This window comes from Bos taurus, chromosome 9 (genome assembly GCF_002263795.3).
Source record: "Bos taurus isolate L1 Dominette 01449 registration number 42190680 breed Hereford chromosome 9, ARS-UCD2.0, whole genome shotgun sequence".
In the NCBI taxonomy this organism is placed as follows: Eukaryota; Metazoa; Chordata; class Mammalia; order Artiodactyla; family Bovidae; genus Bos; species Bos taurus.
The window spans coordinates 62935172-62958311 of NC_037336.1; the positions used below are offsets into that span (position 1 = coordinate 62935172).

The 23140-nt window shown below is 42.0% G+C and overlaps 1 protein-coding gene across 1 annotated transcript in view; it reads right to left on the reverse strand.

Moving 5' to 3' along the window:
• Window positions 1-22861, reverse strand: part of HTR1E (5-hydroxytryptamine receptor 1E) — a 97307-nt gene extending 74446 nt beyond the window's left edge. Inside the window, exon 1 of the mRNA XM_005210904.5 lies at window positions 22776-22861. The gene's annotated coding sequence lies outside the window, so the exon portion shown is untranslated. The remainder of the gene's footprint in view (window positions 1-22775) is intronic.
• Window positions 22862-23140: the final 279 nt, after the last annotated feature.

A 23140-nucleotide genomic window follows, 5' to 3' on the forward strand; every position in this document is an offset into this window, starting at 1 on the left:
ACACTGTGACAGAAAGTGCCTCCTGGGTCTCTCACCTTTGAGAAAGATCCCAAAACTTTCCCTTCCACAGGTGGGCTCCCAGCTACCATGTGTCTATTCTGTGGCTCTCCACCCAGACACAGTGGATGGGCTGGGTCAACAGCTGCCCCTGGTCACTAGAACAGAAGACATGCACACTTCTGAATTGTGAGGTTATTCCCTCCGTTTTGTATACACCCACGAAAGAGGAGAAGAAAGTCACAAATTAAAGTCAGCTGCCTTATTGAGAAGAGCAGAGTTAGCTGTGATGAGAGGCAGACAACAGCCTGAATGAAAATGGAAATGTCCCAGGCTCTGTAAGCATTACAGTTCCCAGATCTAGTCACTGTGGTGTCTGGCTATTCGTATTATCTTTGATCTTGAAATATCACTTACTGGAGACTGCAGAAATACTAATAAGATTTTGCACTCCTTCCATCAAGGAGTAGATCTTTTCCCTTTTCCTTGAATCCAGCTGAATTTAGGAGTGACCGTGACCAGTAGAATATGGCAGACATGGAACTGTCTGAGCTTTGACTCTGGCTCTCAAGAGCTTTGCAGCTTCCTCCACTGCTCTTTTAGGAACCCTGTGCCCACCAATTGAGGGCACCTTGTCTAGTATCCTGAGTGACCCACTTAGATGCACTAGACAGTAAGTAGCCTGCCAATCACCACAAGTGCATGAACACACTAGATCAGGCTTCCAACTTACCTTCCAGTTGTGCAGATGCACGAGGAATCTCAGCAGAGACCAGCTGCGTTGGACCACATGAGAAAAGCTACCCAGCAGTCTCCAAAACTGAGTTAAATAAAGAGTACTTAAAAAAATTATTTGTTTGGCTGCATCAGCTCTTAGTTGAAGCGCACGGGCTCTCTAGTCACGCATGGGCTTAGCTGCCCCGAGGCATGTGGGATCTTAGTTCCCTGACCGGGGATCAAACCTCGGTCCCCTGAATAGGAAGATGGATTTTTAACCACTGGACCACCAAGGGAGTCCTCAGGGGTATGGTTTTACGTCTTTAAGTCTTGGGGTTATTTGTTACCTGGTAAAAGTTACCTGATATATCCTTTATCCTTCCAATAAATTTCTAACATTTTCCCCCTAAGCTGTGTGTTTTTGTGTCTGTGTATGTTTTCACCTTCAACCCAAAGAATCTTGAGTAAGAGAGAAACTGTATCAATAGAAGAGGCTACAGAGAGACTGAAGAACTCATTGGCTGAGTCACTCAGGATAGTATGCAGAAAGAAATCCCTCATTTGTAATTATGTTTTACTAAAGCAACTAACTAAGCAAGGAACTTACCACAACACTAATGGATGCCCATAAATATTTTTAGCCTTCCCTTTAACAATCTATTTCCTATGAGATGCAATCTATTCTATGACCTGGTAACTAATGGATGGTGTTGCCTTGAAGATTTTTGCGTCCTGTACCTTCTTCTAAGTGGGGGTGGTATGTGGTTCTGACTGCTTTCTAACTTTTTCATCTAACTACTGAATTGCAGGATGAAAAAGAGCATACTCCGAACAAAATGGAGTCTGGTCTAACGGGAAGATGGGCTGACCTGAAAATCATTCACTTTGAGGAGAGGGGCCCATTGATGACATTTTTGGTTTCAGTTGCTAGAGATGACTGATTGGATTATCTCCCTTCAGGAAGAGAGTGGGCTAGTCCAATGTAAGATGTTTTAAATCATGTATTGCATAATCAGGAAGAAAGAGTTGTGTGTGTGTATGCGTGCCAGTCAAAAGGAAGAACAGACAACTTTTGGGGGTAGTATCTCTATACAACCCATATCCTCTGTTTTTGTGCATACTGTTTGTTCTCCTCCTGCTAGGACTAGATTCCCAGTAACCATGTTTGCATTTCCAGAACCTTACTCCCTGGCCATTGTTGACTAGGCCAAGGGTACACACTTAACTGGGCTTCCCTGGTGGCTCAGTGGTAAGGAATCTACCTGCTAATGCAAGAGACGTAAGAGATGTGGGTTTGATCCCTGGGTCGGGAAGATCCCCTGGAGAAGAAAATGGTGACTCACTCCAGTATTCTTGCCTGGTAAATCCCATGGACAGAGGAGCCTGACAGGCTACAGTCCAGGGGGTGGCAAGATTCAGACATGACTTAGCAACTGAACAACAACAACACATTTAACTAAAGCTGGGCCAATCAGTTTCTTCTAAAAATCTGAGCCCGTGAGTGAGAGAGGTTTATTGGTTTTCTCTCTGAGTTGTCTGAATCTGGACATTTAAGCTAGGGAGCTGCAGAACAACTACATTTCCCTACGTGCATGCAGAAGCATTAATAGCCAATCTGGAGACAGGAGAGGAGGGAAGGGGTTGAGGAGGGAGAGAAAGAGAGACATACATACATTGCATTCCAGGAGTCAGGTAACCTCCTAATGGCTAGTTCTGGATCTGGGGTTTCACCATATTATAGTCCAGCATCTTCTAATAAATTCCCTTCATGATTAAGCTAATTTGAAGTGGGAATCTGTTATTTGTAATCAAGAAAGCCTCAAATAAGGAAAATTCACACCAATAAAGAGGCAGTTATTTTAATCTCTTAACAGTAACATGAAAGGATATTTGCCAATGCCTAGCTGTGTCTTGGAGAAGGCAATGGCAACCCACTCCAGTACTCTTGCCTGGAAAATCCCATGGATGGAGGAGCCTGGTAGGCTGCAGTCCATGGGGTCGCTAAGAATCAGACAGGACTGAGCGACTTCACTTTCACTTTTCACTTTCACGCATTGGAGAAGGAAATGGCAACCCACTCCAGTGTTCTTGCCTGGAGAATCCCAGGGATGGGGGAGCCTGGTGGGCTGCTGTCTATGGGGTCGCACAGAGTCGGACACGACTGAAGCGATTTAGCAGCAGTAGCAGCTGTATCTAGTTTCTATTTTATTTTCTGGTACTTAATGCCAGTTGGAGATGGAAATGGCAACCCACTCCAATATTCTTGCCTGGAAAATCCCATGGACAGAGGAGCCCAATGGGCTCCAATCCATGGGGTCGAAAAAGAGTTGGACACGACTCAGTGCCTAAACAACAATTTATGCCAGTAGTCAATCTGGGATCCAAAAATACTGTGTGTGCCACTTAAAACCCAGATGACATTCTTATTTGCATTATTGCCCATTTAAATTATTGGAAGAAAAACATTTTTTAGTCTCACAGGGTGTATTTATATATATTGTTTTTTTTTCTTCCAGTAAATCGAGTTGTGAGTATATCTTTCATCAATCTACAATTCATTTTTGGAAAATGAGCATAAATATCAGTTAACACACACAGTTTAAAATGTTATATCTACTTAACAGCTAATGCTCTTCTAGCTTGTCTTTTCTCCTAGCGGTAATTCTTTCTGGAGTTCACAAATCAATATAGCTATGGTAATTCATATAGGAAATACCACTAGTTCTACAAGTAGCATCATTTAGAGAAAAAAATACTTATCAATTTAGATTTAATGATGATGTGTGAATGGTCTCATAAATCTACTTTCAAAGTAATGCTATTTAATTTCTTAATTTGGAGCTTAGGCTGGAAAAAAAGAAAAAAAAGCTATTCATGAGAAAGAAAAAAAGACTTCAAAGGCTGTGTTGGTGAAGCACAAAGTTAAGGGCTGATAAGGAGATTTTCAGGTTAGCTTAATCAGCGAAGATGGCTAGATAGTGTGCTTAACACTCACCCCACCAAAACAACTGGGAGGGAATAATCTATATTAGTGATCCTCATTAACCAAGCTAACCCTTGAATTGGTTAGTTTTATCTGTGCTATCTACATCATGCAGCCCTTTGATTATAATAAAGATTCATTGTGGACTTTTAGGGACTTCCCTGGAGGTCCATTGATTAAGACTCTGCATTTTCAATGCAGGAGGCACAGGTTTGATCCCTGGTTGGGGAACTAAGATCCCACATACCATACAGCACGGTCAAAAAATAAACATAAACAACAATAAGAATAATAAGATAATCTTAAAAAAAGAAAAAAATTCATTATGGAGTTTGAAAGTCAATAATATTATTAAAGTTGTCATAATGAGGAAAGTTCTGCAATGAGTGAGTCATTCTTTTTCCCAAACAAGCGCTAAAAAATCTGAGCACTGGATGCAGAAAAATTCATGATGAACCTTGTTGAGAATGGGTGAAGCTTGATTTCACTGTGAAAGAACAGGTTTGAAAAAGTTCCCCCAACACTCACACTGTTAGAGATTTGGGGTTTACCCCATCCCTATGGGCACTGTCATAGCATTTGAAACCTGAAAGGCATTTTCTATTGAATCTGATCCAATTTACTTGTAAAGATGACAAAAGTGAGGCCCAGGAAGGTTTAATAATTTTCTCATGGTTACAAAGATGATTCTGTAAATTTTGGAATCAATAACAAAGCAGCGCGCATTGTTTTTGAGGGCTAGCTACAGCCTGTACTGTGCTAAGAGCATTGTGTGTGTGTGTGTGTGTGTGTGCGCGCGCGCGCGTGTGTGCGTGTGCACACGTGCACACATGTGTGCTTAGAGGTGTCGGACTCTTTGTGACCCCATGGGTTGTAGCCCACCAGATTCCTCTGTCCATAGGTTTTTCCAGGCAAGAACACTGGAGCAGGTTGCCATTTCCTACTCCTGGGGATCTTCCCAACCCAGAAATTGAACCTGTATCCTTGCATCTGCTGCATTGCAGGTGGATTTTTAAAAAATTTTTACCACTGAGCCACCAGGGAAGCCCCACATGCCTTGAGGTGTGGCCAAATAAATAAAGAGAAGTGTTTAAAAAATAATTAAAAAAAAGAACTTTGTGAGGCCTTTACAGAGAAGTTCTCCACTCAAAGGAGAATTTATATTTTAATAACAGGCAATGTAGCTGTCCGAAAAAATTTAATAATAAAATTTAAAAGGCAGCCCGTATTTGAATAGTGTGACAATAAATGCTAGGTAATATGGACTTTTTTTCAAGGAGGAGAGTGGGATTTTGTTATAATTCAAGGGAGTGACCTGACTCTTAATATTTAATGGTGACAACGAATTTGAATGTAATAGTCTTATTTAGAAAATGTTTTATTCATTGTGCATTTAGGTATTAGACTAATTCTCAGTGGAAAAATTCACCAGGCAGCTGTGTATTTGTTTTCTATATGCCACGTTCTCTCTGAGCCAGACATGATGAAATCTGATTTACATTTGGGAGAGACTAGCTGCCTTCCCAGGAAACACACTCCCCCAGCGCTCAGTAGTAATGGGAGCCTGCTAACTGAGAGCATTCTGTAGGAGCAACTGGTTTAGTGGGAAAGTATATTCTACTTAGGGGCTTCCCAGGTGGCACAGTGGTAAAGAATCTGCCTGTCAACAGGGGACTCAAGAGATCTGGGTTCCATCCCTGGGTTGGGAAGATCCCCTCCAGGAGGTAATGGCAATCCATTCCAGTATTCTTGCCTGGAAAATTCCAAGGACAGAGGAGCCTGTTGGGCTATATATTGTCCATGGGGTTGCAAAGAGTCAGACACAACTAAGCACACACACACACATATTTTACTTAAGAAATAAAAAGTTGGGAAAGGGAGCAAGTATTCCCTTTTCAGTCATTTGTAACAGAAATTACAATAAAATGCATTCTAATTTTAATTAAATATATTTATATATATAATTAAATATATGTATAAATATATAATATATATTATTATATATAATTGCAAATACATTTATTATCAAATATAAATCCATAATTAGAAATATATTCACAATTAAATACATTTAACTACATTTATTTTAATAAAATATATTCAGTTATGGATTAAAACCTACAGTCCTAATGGTAAGGTCCAGTCACTGCTAGTAACATGAAGCTATTTTGTGGGTCCTAGATTTCCCTCCAATGCTTTGACAGAAATATTCAAATACATACACAAAAACCCTCTCAAAGCTTAATGCTTAAATCTCTCTCGTAACGATGATGACATGGTTAACCGAGTGGAGAAAAGAGAAGACCTACGTTTGAATTTTAGGTTGACCAACAAAGCTCTGAGTAAAACAGGTCACTTAACTCCCCTGTGCTTCACTTTCTGCTTTCAAAATAACAAAAGCTGCAGCAGGGGCAGAGTTACATAGCACTTAGGAGGTGCCAGGCATAGTTCTAAGCACTTTTCACATATTAATATATTTAACTCTTCATTCTACTCATTAAAGCTGAGGTGACAGGGAAGGTTGTGTTAACGACCTTTCCCCAGATGGATGTACAATTAAGCTCCAAAATCTTCTTACCACAACTCAAAAATTTATAAAATATGAATATATCCTATCTTAATCACAACTCCTCTCCATCAGTTGAGACTGTAAGATCCCTGGATTAATGAGAATCCTTTCAAACACACATGACACAAATCCTCTTTAACTGGCTTATGAAAAAAAAAAAAAAGAGGTGGGGCAGGAGGAAACTGCTTGGGAGATTTTAATGTCCAAGGCAGATCCACGCACAGCTGGATCAAGAAAGTCAAAGAGTAAATCAAGAATCTTTCTTCATCTCTTCTTTCCACCATGTAAGATGTTATCTTTAGGGGTCTTTGCCTTTATATCAGGTCCCAGCAATTTATGCTGTTCCAGGCATAAATCCTCAAATCTGCACAGGGGATACAGGGGTTTTGGCGGCGCCGGTAAACCTCTGAACTGAGTTTCACCGGTTCTGATTGGTCCGTCCTGGATCACAGGCATCCCTGAACCAATCACAGTGGCTAGAAGTGCAAGATGTTGTGATTGGTCTGGGTTATGTGTAACTCTTAGAGCCAAGGGTGCATTCAGTTTGATCTGAGTGGGTCATACAAACAGAGAGTAAAGAGGAGTGGTTCTTCAAGAAAAATCAGGTCACTACTACAGGATAAGGAGGATGGATGCTGGGGAGGGATAAAAAGACAGATGCCACTCCAATTAGACTGTTGCTTTGGCAATTTCCAGCACTAAAAGGCTACAAATTTCTGCCAAAGGAGGGGAGGAAGGGAAAGAAAAGGCTATGCTATGTATGATAGTCCTATCCATAATGAAATTACCCAACCTCATTTTCTACGTAGTGACTGCAAGAACTCCTCTGCTACAGATCACTTACTAAAATTACCAGAATAATAAAAGGCAACGATTTAAGTAAAAAATGTCACACTATGTTACAGTATTAAATTTATATAACTTCACACTACAATTTTATAGTATTAAAAAGTGGCAATCTAAAAACCCAGTAGTAATGATTGGTTAAATGTTACAATAATATCTGTACAATATATTATATACTTATTAGAAGAGATGTTTTATAACATATTTAATTATAAGTGAAACTATTGATATTAAAGATATAATGTTAATTAAAAAAGTTGATGGATACAAAAAACACAGTATTTTTCCAGATGTGCCCAATCTATAGCACTTGACATAATGTCAGAAACTAAGCTAATTAGAGAAATATAATCCTTTCTATTGCAAAAATACTAATTACATTACACTTGCATTGTAAACATTGCATTGAGTTCAGTTCAATAGCTCATTCGTGTCTGACGCTTTGTGACCCCGTGGACTGAAGCTTGTCAGGCTTCCCTGTCTATCACCACCTCCCAGAGCTTACTCAAACTCATGTCCATTGAGTCGGTGATGCCATCTAACCATCTCATCCTCTGTCGTCCTCTCTCTTACCGCCTTCAATCTTTCCTAGCATCAGGGTCTTTTCCAATGAGTCAGTTCTTTGCATCAGGTGGCCAAGGTATTGGAGTTTCAGCTTCATCATCAGTCCTTCCAATGAACATTCAGGACTGATTTCCTTTAGGATGGACTGGTTGGATCTCCTTGCTGTCCAAGGGACTCTCAAGAGTCTTCTTCAGCTCCACAGTTCAAAAGCATCAATTCTTTGGCACTCAGCTTTCTTTATAGTCCAACTCTCACATCCATACATGACTACTGGAAAAACCATAGCTGACTAGAGGGACCTTTGTTGGCAAAGTAATGTCTCTCCTTTTTAATATGCTGTCTAGGTTGGTCATAACTTTTCTTCTAAAGAGCAAGCATCTTTTAATTTCATGGCTGCAATCACCATCTGCAGTGATTTTGGAGCCCCCCAAATAAAGCCTATCACTGTTTCCATTGTTTCCCCATCTATTTACCATGAAGTGATGGGACCAGATGTCATGATCTTAGTTTTCTGAATGTTGAGTTTTAAGCCAGATTTTTCACTCTCCTTTTTCACTTTCATCAAGAGGCTCTTTAGTTCTTCTTCACTTTCTGCCATAAGAGTGGTGTCATCTGCATATCTGAGGTTATTGATATTTCTCCCAGCAATTTTGATTCCAGCTTGTGCTTCATCCAGCCTGGCATTTCGCATGATGTACTCTGCATATAAGTTAAATAAGCAGGGTGACAATATACAGCCTTGACGTACTCCTTTACTAATTTGAGCCAGTCTGTTGTTCCATGTCCAGTTCTAACTGTTGCTTCTTGACCTGAAGACAGATTTCTCAGGAGGCAGGTAAGGTGGTCTGGTATTCCCATCTCTTGAAGAATTTTCCACCGTTTATTGTGATCTACACAGTCAAAGACTTTGGCATAGTCAATAAAGCAGAAGTATATGTTTTTCTGGAATTCTCTTGCCTTTTCAATGATCCAATGGATGTTGACAATTTCATCTCTGGTTCCTCTGCCTTTTCTAAATTCAGCTTGAACATCTGGAAGTTCATGGTTCATGTAGTGTTGAAGCCTGAATTGAAGAATTTTGAGCATTATTTGCCTAGTGTGTGAGATGAGTGCAATTGTGCAGCATTCTTTGGCATTGAGGTTCTTTGGGATTGGAATGAAAACTGATCTTTTCCAGTCCTGTGGCCACTGTTGAGTTTTCCAAATTTGCTGGCATATTGAGTGCAGCACTTTCACAGCATCATCTTTTAGGATTTGATATAGTTCAACTGGAATTCCATCACCTCCACTAGCTTTGTTCATAGTGATGCTTCCTAAGGCCCACTTGACTTTGTATTCCAGAATGTCTGGCTCTAGGTGCATGATCACACCATTGTGGTTATCTGGGTCATGAAGATTTTTTTGTACAGTTCTTCTGTGTATTCTTGCCACCTCTTAATATCTTTTGCTTCTGTTAGGTCCATACCATTTCTGTCCTTTATTGTGCCCATCTTTGCATGAAATATTCCCTAGATATATGGAAACCCTTTCTGTGCATTTGAATTGCAGGTCAGATTCTAAAAACTATTTGCATCCACTTTTCAGTGCAGCATATCCAGTAATCAAAGCAGGATAAGATTGAGCCATATAAAATTACTGTAAAAATTGGGAGCAGCTGGACTTTATACATACACTTAAAACATAACTGATAAAAGTCACACCTGTTCAGTTGAACTGTCAACAAAGGACCAAGAAGCAGTAGCTGAACTATATCATCATTTTTATACTTGTTGTCATCATTATCATCACCGTCAGCATTATCATCATTGTCTTATTTTCTTTAGGTTTAAGCATAATTTTATCAATATATATATACTATCACATTTTATCCTGGCAAGGCTATTATTAATATTGCTCTTATAAGAGAACTAAAGCATGAAATAAATAAATGGTTATTCCAAGGTCATTCACACAGAAAGGTGTAGAATTCAGATCACTTACTCCTTGATTTGTTGTTTTTATATCACCATCTATAATCTGGAACTAGATTTTCAACATTATGAAGCTAATCAAACCTTGATTTTACATTGATGTTTACATTTTACAAATTTCTTTTACATATATTATAATATATTACATTGATTCTAAGTTCAGTCTAAGAACAGTACTGTGCTGTGCTTAGTCACTTGGTTGTGTCCTACTCTTTGCAACCCCATGGACTGTAGCCTGCCAGGCTCCTCTGTCCATGGGGATTCTCCAGGCAAGAACACTGGAGTGGGTTGCCATGCCCTTCTCCAGGGGATCTTCTCAACCCAGGGATTGAACCCAGGTCTCCTGCATTGCAGGCAGATTCTATACCATCTGAGCCACCAGGGAAGCCCAAGAATACTGGAGTGGGTAGCCTATCCCTTCTCCAGGGGATCTTCCCGATCCAGGGTTGAACCCAGGTCTCCTGCATTGCAGGAGGATTCTTTACCAGCTGAGCTACAAGAACAGTACTGTGTGGTTGTAATAGCAGTTTATACTGACCTGAGTCCTTACTAAACTACTTTGCATATATCATCATATTGTGGTAGGCAACCTAAGAGGGCCCAGTGATCTGTGCCTCCTGACACTCATGCCCCCATGTAACTCCTTCCCCTGATATAGGCTGGAGCTAGTGTCTTGTCTGTAACGAACAGAATGCAGGCCAAGTGATGGAATGACACTTCTGAAATTAGGTTATAAAAAGAGTGTGACTTCCATCTTGGAATCTTTCACTCTCAGCCCTCACTCTGGGGAAAGCAAACTGCAACATGTGGGAGAAGTAAGCTGTGCTGGTAATAGCCCTTTAGAGAGGTCCATGTAATCATGAACCTAAGTCTCCAGCCAGACAGGATCTGAGGCTTGTCAATAGTTACACGAGTGAGCCTGAAAGGGGATCTTCCTTCACTTGTGCCAGGAGATGTCCATAGTCCTGATTGACACTTTGATTGCAGGCTTCTGAGAAACCTGAGCCAGAAGACCCAGCTAAGCTATGCCCAGATTCCTCATTCACATAAAACCTGACATAAGTGAGAGTTCTGTTGTTTTAAGCCATTAGGTTTGGGGTAATTTGCTATGCAGCAGTGGATAATTAATACATATTTTAAATTCCCATAGGTAGTCCTATGAGGTAGGTCTATTATTCCAGCCCTAACAAATGAGGACATTAAGATTTAAAGAGGTAAGTAATTTTCCCCAAAGCAAACAGTTAATAAGTGGCTGAGCTGGGACCTGCACCTGGCTTGCTGAACTCCAGAGCTTGAGTTCCATGCTGAATTACCCCCTAGGAGGAAGATAATATGCAGTTTGACTCAACACAGGTGATCATGGAGAGGATGAATTCCTACAGCACATGCTGATTTGAGAAACTTTTCTAAAAGAAGGCTAAGTTGGCAGGGTATTATTGTCCTACGGTAATGATGATAAGGGCTTCCCTGGTGGCTCAGTCAGTGCTAAAGAATCCACCTGCAGTGCAGGAGATGTGGGGAGATGCAAGTTTGATCCCTGGTTCGGGAAGATCCTCTGGAGGAGGACGTAGCAACTCACTCCATGGATAATCCCATGGACAGAGGAGGCTGGTGGGCTACAGTTCATGGGGTTGCAAAGAGTTGGACACGACTTAGTGACTAAACTACCACCACCAGCAATGATGATAAACCATGAAGCTTAGAAGCCAGAGGCTGAGGCATTAATCCAGGTTCTCTGTCTTTGCTCCATGCATCCTCACCCTTAGATTCATGTTAATTTTTATTACACTGGCAAACTATATGCTACAAATACCACATATTTTAATATATATTAATAAGAGTAATATGCAATAATAATAAAAAACTGTGAACAATAAAATATTCATTAAAGTAAGTAAAATATAATAATATATTAATATATTAATCACTATAATTAATTATTCTAATTAATTAATATAACAATATATTATATAAATATAATATTTATATTTATAAAATATAATATTGTGTGAATCATAAATTATTCATTAAATACATGCCAATGTTTGCTGGGAGAAATATCGACAGCCTCTGATATGCAGATGATACCACTACAATGGCAGAAAGTGAAGACAATCTAAAGAGCCTCTAGATAAACATGAAAGAGGAGAGAGAAAAAGCTGGTTTAAAAGTCAACGTTAAAAAACTAATATCATGGCATCTGGTCCCATCACTTCATGGCAAATAGATGTGGGAAAAGTGGAAACAGTGACAGATTTTATTTTATTGGGCTCCAAAATCATTGTGGACATTGACAGAGACTGCAGTCATGAAATTAAAAGACACTTGTTCCTTGGAAGAAAAGCTCTGACAAACTGAGACAGCATATTAAAAAGCAAAGACATCACTTTTGCTGACAGAGGTCTGTATAGTCAGAGCTATGGTTTCTCCAGTAGTCATGTATGGATGTGAGAGTTGGACCACAAAGAAGGCTGAGCACCAAAGAATTGATGGTTTTCAACTGTAGTGTTAGAAAAGACTCTTGAGACTCCCTTGGACAGCAAGGAGATCAAACCAGTCAATCCTAAAGGAAATCAATCCTGAATATTCACTACAAAGACTGATGCTGAAGCTGAAGCTCCAAGACTCTGGCTACCTAATGTGAAGAGGCGACTCATTGGAAAAAGCCCTGAAGCTGGGAAAGACTGAGGGCAGGAGAAGAAGCCAGCAACGGAGGATGAGATGGTTGGATGGCATCACCGACTCAATGGACATGAAGTGGAGCAAGCTTCGGGAGATAGTGGAGGACCGAGGAGCCTGGTGTGCTGCAGTCCATGGGGTTGCAAAGAGTTGGGCATGACTGAGCGATTGAACAACAACAACAAATTGCCATGGACGTGCTGGAAAAAACTGCTCCATCGGCATACCAGGAGCACTGCCTCTGCTACTCAGCTGAAAAACTAACCACATCTCATGAGCTTTGAGACTTCTGTTTCCTCTAGAGTCATTTTTCATGCCTTCTTGGTAAAACGCTTCATTTATATTTAAGCCACCAAACCTTGGGCTCAGCACATTTTGGTCTTCCAATGCCTTGGACATCAGGTAAGGCCTCAGGTGGCCTTAGAAACAGGCTTATCGTGTCACAGAAAGGGTGAGGAGATTACATGACTCTATCAGTTTAGAATCTATGAAATAAAACATGCTTGCCAATATAAATGCTCGTGTGAATTTATTTGCTAATAGCTAATTAAATGCCATATTTAACACTTGATTTTTTTTAGAGCATCTTCGTAAGGAACTGAATTAGGTTCAGAGCAACAGACTGATCTGGAAGTTAAAACAGTTCAAATGAAAACATAATGAAATAGGAAACCCTGCTTCTTTCCTTGAATGTTTACTTAAATTATGCTGGACTATACGGTAGGTGAGTATTTACACAGTACTAAATGTGCAATTCTCATGTCAGGTGATAACAATTCCCTTGAGGAGGACAGAGTTCAACATTAAAATCTGCACCCTGAAATAAACTTTTAAGATGCAAGCGACTAATCGTCAAAAAGAACTCAAAAAACAAATATTGGTGAGGATGTGAAGAAAAGGGAACCCTCATACACTGCAAGTAGGAATTTAAACCAGTGTCAGTTCAGTTCAGTTCAGTTCACTGGCTCAGTTGTGTCCGACCCTTTGCGACCCCATGAATCACAGCACGCCAGGCCTCCCTGTCCATCACCAACTCCTGGAGTTCATTCAGACTCACGTCCATCGAGTCAGTGATGCCATCCAGCCATCTCATCCTCTGTCGTCCCCTTCTCCTCCTGCCCCCAATCCCTCCCAGCATCAGAGTCTTTTCCAATGAGTCAACTCTCTGCATGAGGTGGCCAAAGTACTGGAGTTTCAGCCTCAGCACTGTGTAAAACAGTATGAAGATTTCTCAAAAAATCAAAAATAGAACTACCATATGACCCAGCAATTCCACTTCTGACTATATATCTGAAAAAAGTGAAAAAAGATACATGCACCCCAATGTTCATAGCAGCATTATTTACAATTGCCGAGATATAGAAACAACCTAGGTGTCCATAAACAGATGATTGGATAAAAAAGATGTGGTATATCTACACACAATGTAGTGTAGTCAGTCAGTAAAATCTTTTTGCCATTTGCAGCAACATGGATGGACTTGGGGGCTTCCCTGGCGGCTCAGCAGTGAAGAATCCGCCTGCAACGCAGAAACTGCAGGAGACATGAGTTTGATCCCTGGGTCAGAAAGATTCCCTGGAGGAGGGCATGGCCACCCACTCCAGTATTCTATCCTGGAGAACCCCATGGACAGAGGCGCCTGGTGGGCTACAGTCCATGGGGTCTCAAAGAGTCAGACACAACTGAAGCCACTTAGCATGTAAGCATGGATGGTCTTGGAAGGCATTATGCTAAGTGAGATAAGTCAGAGGAAGAGAAATACTGTATGATATCACATATACGTGGGATCTAACATGAGAATGACAATTCCTGCCTCAGTGGACCATTTGTGAAGTCCAGAGAGGAAATATTCTTTTTTTAAAAAGAGAATATTTATTTTAATTGGAGGCTAATTACTTTACAGTATTGTGGTAGTTTTTGCCATACATTGACATGAGTCAGCCACGGCTGTACATGTGTCCCCCATCCCACACCCCCCCCCCCACCTCCCTCCCCATCCCATCCCTCTGGGTTGTGCAGTCCCAGTCACTGCTTTGAGTGCCCTGTTGCATGCATCGAATTTGGACTGGTGATCTGTATCACATATAGTAATATACATGTTTCAATGCTATTCCCGAGAGGAAATATTCTTGCCCACAGGGTTCTGTGCAGTGGAATTCAGACGGAAATCCACCACTTTTTACTTTCTACAAGGCCCACGCCACACTCTTCCCCAAATTTAGGTCAAGGTTATTTCCACAACACCCCCACAGGAATAGTAATGAAAACATTAATTGTAATAATACCTCCATTTCTTCACAGCCTGTGTTACATTGCCCTTTCTTTACTCCCCGCAATAGGTCTCTGAGGCAGGAATTGTCATTCTCATGTTAGCGACAGGACACCTGAAGTCTAAAGTAGTCCAAGAAATTATTGGAGGTAATAAGGGAGGAGGAGGCATCAGATTGCCATCAAGAAAAGCAAACTGGAGAACTGCAGTAAGGGTGTTAGAGAAAACGAATGCAACAGAGTCCATAAAAACTATTGACATTTTCTTAACAGACTGTTTCTTTATAATGATGCTTTTGCAGGCACTAAAACTATTTTTGAAAGGAAACCAACCTGAGGGAAGAAAAGCAAATAGCACCCAGGAAAGGAGCTCAGATGGATGCAGACTGTAATTCTGCCCTTTCTGGATCAGAAAAGTGCTGTGGAGAGGCTCTTGCTAGGAATTCACTAAATACAGCTGTGGGAAAACTGAGAGCAGCAGTCTTGACATTAAAGGGAACGATGGAACACATCACGAGGTCAGAGGCAGAGTGTCCAACTCAAGGGCTGCTGTGTCTGGTGTGGGAGCAGGGTTTCCCCAGCAAAATCTGCTCTGAGAGGTTGTTCAAGCTGACAAATATGAGCCGGCGCCTTCTCAACAATGTACAGTCAACACCCCTTTGCAGCATAGCGTGTTACTGAGTTGAACAGGCAGAGATAGTAAGGAGAGGTTTTCATGGGTGATTTTTCCATTGTATTTGTCATCATGCAGGTCCAGTCACAAAGGAGCAGTTATAGCAACATCTTTCTCAAGCATTAAATACAGGTATCACCATTATGCACACACAGAGTTCCTTTATGATCATCTAAAAGGTTACTCCTGAAGACAGTTGGCAGTACACACTCCCCACCTTCTTTCTGCATCAAGGGGAGAATTTTATATTATAGGAGTCTGGCCACCCATCTGCCTTGAGTAGTTTAAGTGATGTATTTACTTGCCAAAATGGCGGGGAGGAGAACTGAGAGGCAAAATGGCAAATTAGTTACACTTTGGAAGTTCTTCAGTGGCTTAGAAACCTGGGTATAATGAAAAAAGTCAATGCAGAACTCACAGTTAGAAGGGGCCTGGAAAGTTATTTCGTTTAACCCTCTATAGATAGAGTCCATATAAAAAATATCCTAAATGGATACAGACCCACACTGTTCAGATCCCTCCTTTGAGAAAGGGCTTGTACATTTACAGAAACATGGATGGACCTGGAGATTGTCATACTGAGTGAAGTCAAGTCAGACTGAGAATGAGAAATACCATGCGATACTGCTTATATGTGGACTCTAAAAAAAAGGGTACAAATGAACTTATCTATAAAACAAAGTTACAGATGTAGAAAACAAATTTATGGTTACTAGGGGGTAAGCGGTTGAGGGGGTATAAATTGGGAGACTGGGATTGACATGTATACACTACTATATATAAAATAGATAACTGGCGCTAGTGGTAAAGAACCCATCTGCCAATGCAGGAGACATAAGAGATGCGGGTTTGATCCCTGGGTCAGGAAGATCCTCTGGAGAAGGAAATGGCAACCCACTCCAGTATTCTTGCCTGGAGAATCCCGTGGACAGAGGAGCCTGGTGGGCTACAGTCCATGGAGTCAGAGTTGGACACGACTGCAGTGACTTAGCACACCCACACAAGGAACTCTACTCAATACTCTGTAATGACCTAAATGGGAAAAGAATCTAAGAAAGAGTGGATATATGCATATGTATAACTGATTCACTTTGCTGTACACCTGAAACTAACTGCTGCTGCTGCTGCTGCTGCTAAGTCACTTCAGTTGTGTCTGACTCTATGTGACCCCATAGACGGCAGCCCACCAGGCTCCTCCGTCCCTGGGATTCTCCAGGCAAGAACACTGGAGTGGGTTGCCATTTCCTTCTCCAAAGCATAAAGGTGAAAAGTGAAAGTGAAGTCACTCAGTTGTGTCCGACTCTTAGCGACCCCATGGACTGCAGCCTACCGGGCTCCTCCATCCATGGGATTTTCCAAGCAAGAGTACTGGAGTGGGGTACCATTGCCCATGACATTGCAAATCAACTATACTCCAATAAAAAAATCTTTTAAAAATTAAAAAAAGAAAGGGCTTGTGACCTGGATGCTGGGTTTGGGTCAGGACAGCCTTGAGTGGTCAGCCTTTCAGGAATGACCTCAGCTGCAGACTGCTGATTTGGGCCCTTCTCAGGGCAGCCACTCTTGGTTACTGCTGGAAGAAGAGTTGGGAAGCCTGACTCTTATGGCCCAGCTTGGGACAATTCTAATAGATCATTCTAGAATGCTCAGACACCCCTCAGCCCACCCTCACCCCACCCAGGGGCCCACACCAAAGTTCAACTTCTCCTCTTGCCTAACCCTGCTTCCTGCCCTTCCTTTGGTGTGTTCCCCTCCAGGCATTCCCTAATACATATCCTATACCATAAACCCCATCTCAGGGTGTGTTTCTTGGAGAACCCAGCCTAGGACATGCCCCTAGCAATGCAGAGTACAGCACACACTCCATCCATGGCCCAACTGCATTGTTAGATAGTGTCAGTCTTTTAAAAAGTGTTGGCATCTCTCTGCATTTTGTTAACTGGGTCAGTCTCCCTAAACCTACCAGAATAAGACTAGGCCCTCTGCATTCTGTTTCCTTTATTTCCATTCTCTTGCCCTGAATTCTGTCTTGCAAGAAAGTTTTAGCTGATTCATCATCATCTCCTTCCTTTTTTTGTAATTGTGCTGCCAAAAGGAGGTAAAATTAAGGGGAAAAAAGCATATGATTCATAGGTCACCAGTTCAGGAAATATGAAGTAGTTCATGTTCCCTTTTAGGTGACTACTCATTACAATTCGGGGTGTGAGGGGTGCTGGGACAGAGGAAGGGACATGGGTGAGCTAGGGGAAAAAGTATCTGTGGCAGCAGCACAGGTTTGGGCAATTCTTTTCATCTTCTGAGAGCCAACAAATGCGCTCTAACTCATTCTCCTGTGTTCTCAGCCTTGGTGAAAGGAAACACTATTCACCAGGTTTAGAAACCTGGAAACAACTCAAATGCCCATTAACAGTAGAATAATTAATTAACCTGTGACTATTGTTGTTCAGCTGCTCAGTCGTGTTTGACTCCGTGACCCCATGGACTGCAGCACGCAGTCCTTCCCTGTCCTTCACCCTCTCTTGGAGTTTGCTCAAACTCATATCCACTGAGTTAGATGCTATCTAACCATCTTATCCTCCACTGCCCTCTTCTTTTGCCTTCAGTCTTTCCCAGCATCAGGGCATTCATATAATACAATGCAATTTCAACTACAAGTAACCAAGCTACTGTTATCACCGTCCACAAGAATGAATCTCACAAATGTAAGACTGAGCCAAATTGCAAAAGAAATCATTCTGTGGGATTTCTGTATCTATAAAGCTTAAAATAATCTATGATGCTGGAAGGCAGGTAGTGGCTTCATTTAGGGAGGAGGGTGAAGGAGTGACAGGGTGGGGACAGAAAGGGGATTTGTGTAATGGGGATGTTCTGTTTCTCATCTTGGTGGTGGTTAGTTACCTGGGTATGTTTACTTTGAGAAAGGTCACTGAGCTTAATGCTTACGATTTGTACACTTTTTGTATGTATATTATTCATGATAAATTCATTAAAAAATCCTGTAATGATCCCCCCAGGCCTACAGAGTCAAGCCCAAATTCACTGGCCAGCACAGTTTTCAGACCTTTTCTCTAGTGGTTCCCCTTGTGTGTGTTCACTCTACTCTGGATTTTCGCAGCTTCCTGAAAAGGACAGTAGGTCTGGAAGTTGGATGACAAATGCAGTTTTTAGATGAATGAACTGTGGGGTTGATAATGCTTACACTGCAGTGTCTTTGTTAGCACTGAATAAAAGAATATAAGTGCAGTTCATAGCACAATTCCTGAAGCACAGCAGATACTCGTGATAGTTCCTTCCTCCTCTCTCCCTTCTACCATCTATGAATGGACTTATGAAAACTCTGCACATTATTAGAATATTGTCGCTGAAGTCATTTTCTGGAAGGTATTGCCTATGAATCTCATTATCCATTCAGTGGACTTTACTCCAAAAAGGTACTGTGGCTTGTCTTTGATTCCCAAGAATACAGATCTTGACACAAATTTGACATTCTTGGGCAAGCTGTCCCAACCAAACCCATTCTTTCATGTTTAAGTCAGATCCTTTCTTTGGAAACATCACCATATGCCCACTATGATAAAGGGATAAAAAATGGCTGCAGATAAGGAGAGACATTGTCCAGGGTCTGGTTTTACTTTACCTGGTCACTTTAGGTAGATGGGGTTGTTAGAAGGATCTGAGAGCTTTCAAACTGCTGCTGCTGCTATTGGTTGCTATTTTTCAAAATATTACCTTCTCACTATAAAAATGCTTTCCTTCTCAAGCCAGATTTCATAAAAGACCTTCCATCTGGTCTGTACTGATAACTTGAATCTTGAGATGCTCATTCCTCTTACAACATAAAATGATCCATGTGTATAAGGACTGGATTTCACAGGTTCTTCCAAAGGATTTTGTCTTCCTAATCCTACAGCTGCATGTGTTGAGAACTGGTCACCAGGAGACAGCTCTAACAACAAATCTATTACAAGTATTCCTCTGCTGATGTGCATTTTTCAGAACTAAAAGAACTAAAATCTATTAGCACCAGGACCATAGCGAACCAGTGGATGAAACAAATAAAAAAATAAATTAAAAATGAAAAATAAAATCAGAATCAAACTGGTTTAGAATTTTCAAAGATTTTTTCCAATTTATTGTGATTTAGGATGTGGTAATTGACTGAATGAGCTGTATAAATTCTGGTCTCAGTTTCCTAATCCATAAAATGGGGAGATGAACACCAAATTATGACAAGGTGATGGGATATGTTGATGAAAGTATTTTCATTCCTAGGAAGACAAGACTTTGGAAGGATGACTGGACCCATGTTTTAGGATCCCCAGTACTTTTAGAAAATAACTCAGGGGCAAAGTCAGATGCTTTAAAGAGCCACTGCCCATTCCCCCTTTTCTCTTCTCTATCCAGTCATCTATACCCCTCCCTATCCTTATAGTATTCTCATCTTCAGTGTTTCCCTGCAATTCATGTTCATATAATTTCCCACACATAAAAATGTGGGAGGTGGAGCAGAAAGGAGCATAAAGCATAAGAGGCCCAGATTCACCTTTATCTTGAGATGACCTTGAAAACATGTGGTATGAACAGTAAATCCTTATTTGGTTGAAATTCACATCTTGAGTAGCCTCAAGCTTGTTTTCTCATGTAAATAAGCCTCCAGAAATAGAGACGTCCCCTCTCTGTAAAAATATTAGACTATAATCTTCTACTTTTAAAGGATAGTATAGAAATAAAAATTCCAAGAAAGACTACATAAAAATGAAAAAACAACCCATGTGTAAAGGTGAAGTCAGATGCCTGGTTAGTGCCAAGATAACCCAGCAGGTCAGAGGCTTCCCTGGTGGCTCAGTGGTAAGGAATCTGCCTTCCAATACAGGAGACCCAGGTTCAATCCCTGGGTTGGGGAGATTCCCCTGGAGAAGGAAATGGCAATCTGTTCCAGTATTCTCACCTGGGAAATCCCATGGACAGAGGAGCCTGGCAGGCTACAGTCCAGGGGGTCACAAAAGAGTTGGACATGACTTAGCGACTAAACAACAACATCAACCCAGCAAGTCAGGGCCTGAGGTTTTCTACTTTCTATCTGAGCCTTGGGAGATCTTGAAGGTGATGGAGGGGGCTGTTAAAATGTCAATGAGGAGGTGCTTGAGACAGATGGGGACAAGGTGCTATTAGTAATGTAGCTCACTTCACTGTATCTCATCAAATAGCAGGAAATGGAAGTAGTGCAATGTCACCTGGGCTAGAGATGTTTCCTAGATTTTTGTTTCTTCTTAGGTACCATCACTGAGAATCTCTGACTTGTCTTGACTTGGTTATTTTCCTCAAAGGGATATAATAGTATTTACATGATTGATGCTGACCAGGCATCAATAAGAAGAAATGGTGAGCAGACGTTCTGAACAGATACCAGAAAGGTTAACAAAAGTGACATCAGGGCCAGTTGCAAAGGAGGCTGTGGCTCAGGTTTCAACATATGTCCAAGGGAACAAAGTGCCAGGAGTACTGGTCTGGGAATACACCCTGTGTAAAGTTACCATGGGCAGGAAAAGAGAAGAGAAGGAAAGCTTGAGTTTTCTATGTTGATTCACATGGAATTTTAAATCTGTCAGCTGGTTGACATAAATGGCCAATTTCTGAATACTTTTTAGTATGAAAATAGTCTGTAAAGTCTTCATCCCTCAAAATCTTCCCCAAAGGAACAATGATCACCTAAAGGAATGTTTGGGCATGCATTTATGCCAAGACTCTGTGGATCTGAGCCTTGATTGCATTATTTTTGAGCTCCATTTCAGCTCTTTCATGATGTCTCAATCTATACAGAGGTCTGCAGCAACCCTTGGGCTTCAACAGCCACATCAGGTGATGATGACATAATAGGTAAGTTCGATCAACAACAATGAATCAGGATCTGAATGAACTTCTCTGTGTAGCTCTCTAGTGATGAAATACATGGGCAGAAGTACTTCTTCCACTTTTATGCATAAAAATGGTTAGCTGTGGAGGAGCTGTGCAATTTTAGAAATAAGTAAAATACTTAGCAATTCTAGCTGTACTTAGCAATACTACAATACTAGCAAAATACTTAGTTTTAGGCCTCCCATTTAGGAGGCCTGCTTCATTTTCACATTTCTGTGGTCTGGGGGCTGAAAAAGACAGGCAGATATATTTCCTGCATTTGCTAAGTTGGCCTCAGACACCTCCATTCGTTTGTTTGTTGAAGACAGTGTCACCTCATTTAATTCAGCAGGAAAACAAGTACACCAGTAAGAGAAGAAAGACTGGCGCATAATCTCCTCTGTATTTCAAATATGTTTTCCATGGAAGATACTGCACAGGGAGCCAGACCCAGGCCCTTGCTTCCTGCCCCTGGAAAAGGGTTAATTCAGGGAAGCCCTGGATTCACAAGTCCACCTTGGGTGTTTAAGGTCAAGCACTTTGCATCTGAGTGTGGAAACTATGGTAAGTACATATTGTGAAGCCATGTCAAGTTCAGACCTGAACATATACTACTGTGGAGCTGGGAGTAAGATAAGAATGGTAAGAGGACCCTGAACTATTTGGGAAAACACCCCTCCCCCAATCCACTTGACCATCTATTATTCCCTCCCAGACTCAGAGATTTGATGCAGGAAGTATGGAAGGACAACAAGGAAGGTTAGGAAGAAGCATCCTGGGAGGCTGACACCCTCTGTCTCATCCTTCTAAGCCAAGGACAAGCAGGCTAAGGTTGAATACAAGGTCCTACCCCAAACTGGACGCAGACGGAAACACATAAAAAATGTATATGATATTTTAACAATGCAAAACCTTGTTTGATCTTGAGGTAGGAGCAGGAGCCCCTTCCATTTAGCCTCAATTCCCTTTCATTTTCACTACGTAGAGGGCCAGTCTCTCACCTTGCAGAACTGGGTGGAAGTAGCTCAAGACTAAACTTCCCAGTCCCCACTTACAAGCTGTATTTGGTAATTTAAGTAAATGAGTCAGCCCCATCACCTCCCCACACGGGTATTTTCTTTCTCAGGATAGAGCACATCATAATTTTCTGACCGCTGGAGCAACAGTGCAGTCCTTTCTCATCAAAGGTTTTCCCATGAGCGTGGGCTCTGCACCTCCCTCGTGGTCTCGCGGTCCCCGCAGCACAGCCCTCTCCGCGGAATTTCCATGCAAGTTTTTTTCCTCCAAGCACCCCTTTCCCACAATTTATTTAATTTTTAAGCCGCTCAAATCCTTTTGCAAGGAAGTAGGATAAAATTCTCCAAGCATAGTTCTACACAACGTCGACATTCAGGTTTCACACATTTGGGGGATTGTTTGACCGAGAACCGTGTCCCGTGCAAAGAATTCTGGAGGCAGGCACGGCGCCCGAGCGACCCCAGTCGTTGCCCTCCCAACCCCCGCCGCCTTTGAACCAAAGACCAGGCAGAAATCCGCCAGCCCGCAACGGAGCCCCTGCCCGGAGACGGGGTCAAGGGAAAGCCGAGGGCGTTTCGGAAGGCGTGCGCCCCTCACCTTGTGGACGGAGCGCGCAGCCGCCGCGCCCTGGGCGAACCCGGGCGTCCTCTGGTTCCAGAAGTCTCACTCCGAGCCGCTCCTTCTGCTCCCGAGCGTTACCAAAGCGCCGCTTCTCACCGCACCCGGCTCCAGGGCTCGCCGAGCCGGTGCGCTGGCCCCTCGGGCGCCCTTTGCCCGCGCGGTGCCCCCGGGCTGCGGCAGACCCGGCCGGGAGCGCGGCGCGCAGGGCGGCAGGAGCTGCGCTCCGCCAGGTCTGGGTGCCGGGACTGGGAGAGGCGGCGAGAGCGAGAGCGAGAGCGGGGAGGACCAGGAGGAGGAGCAGGAACAGGGGGCAGTCTGTTAAATCGACCGGTAGGTTACAG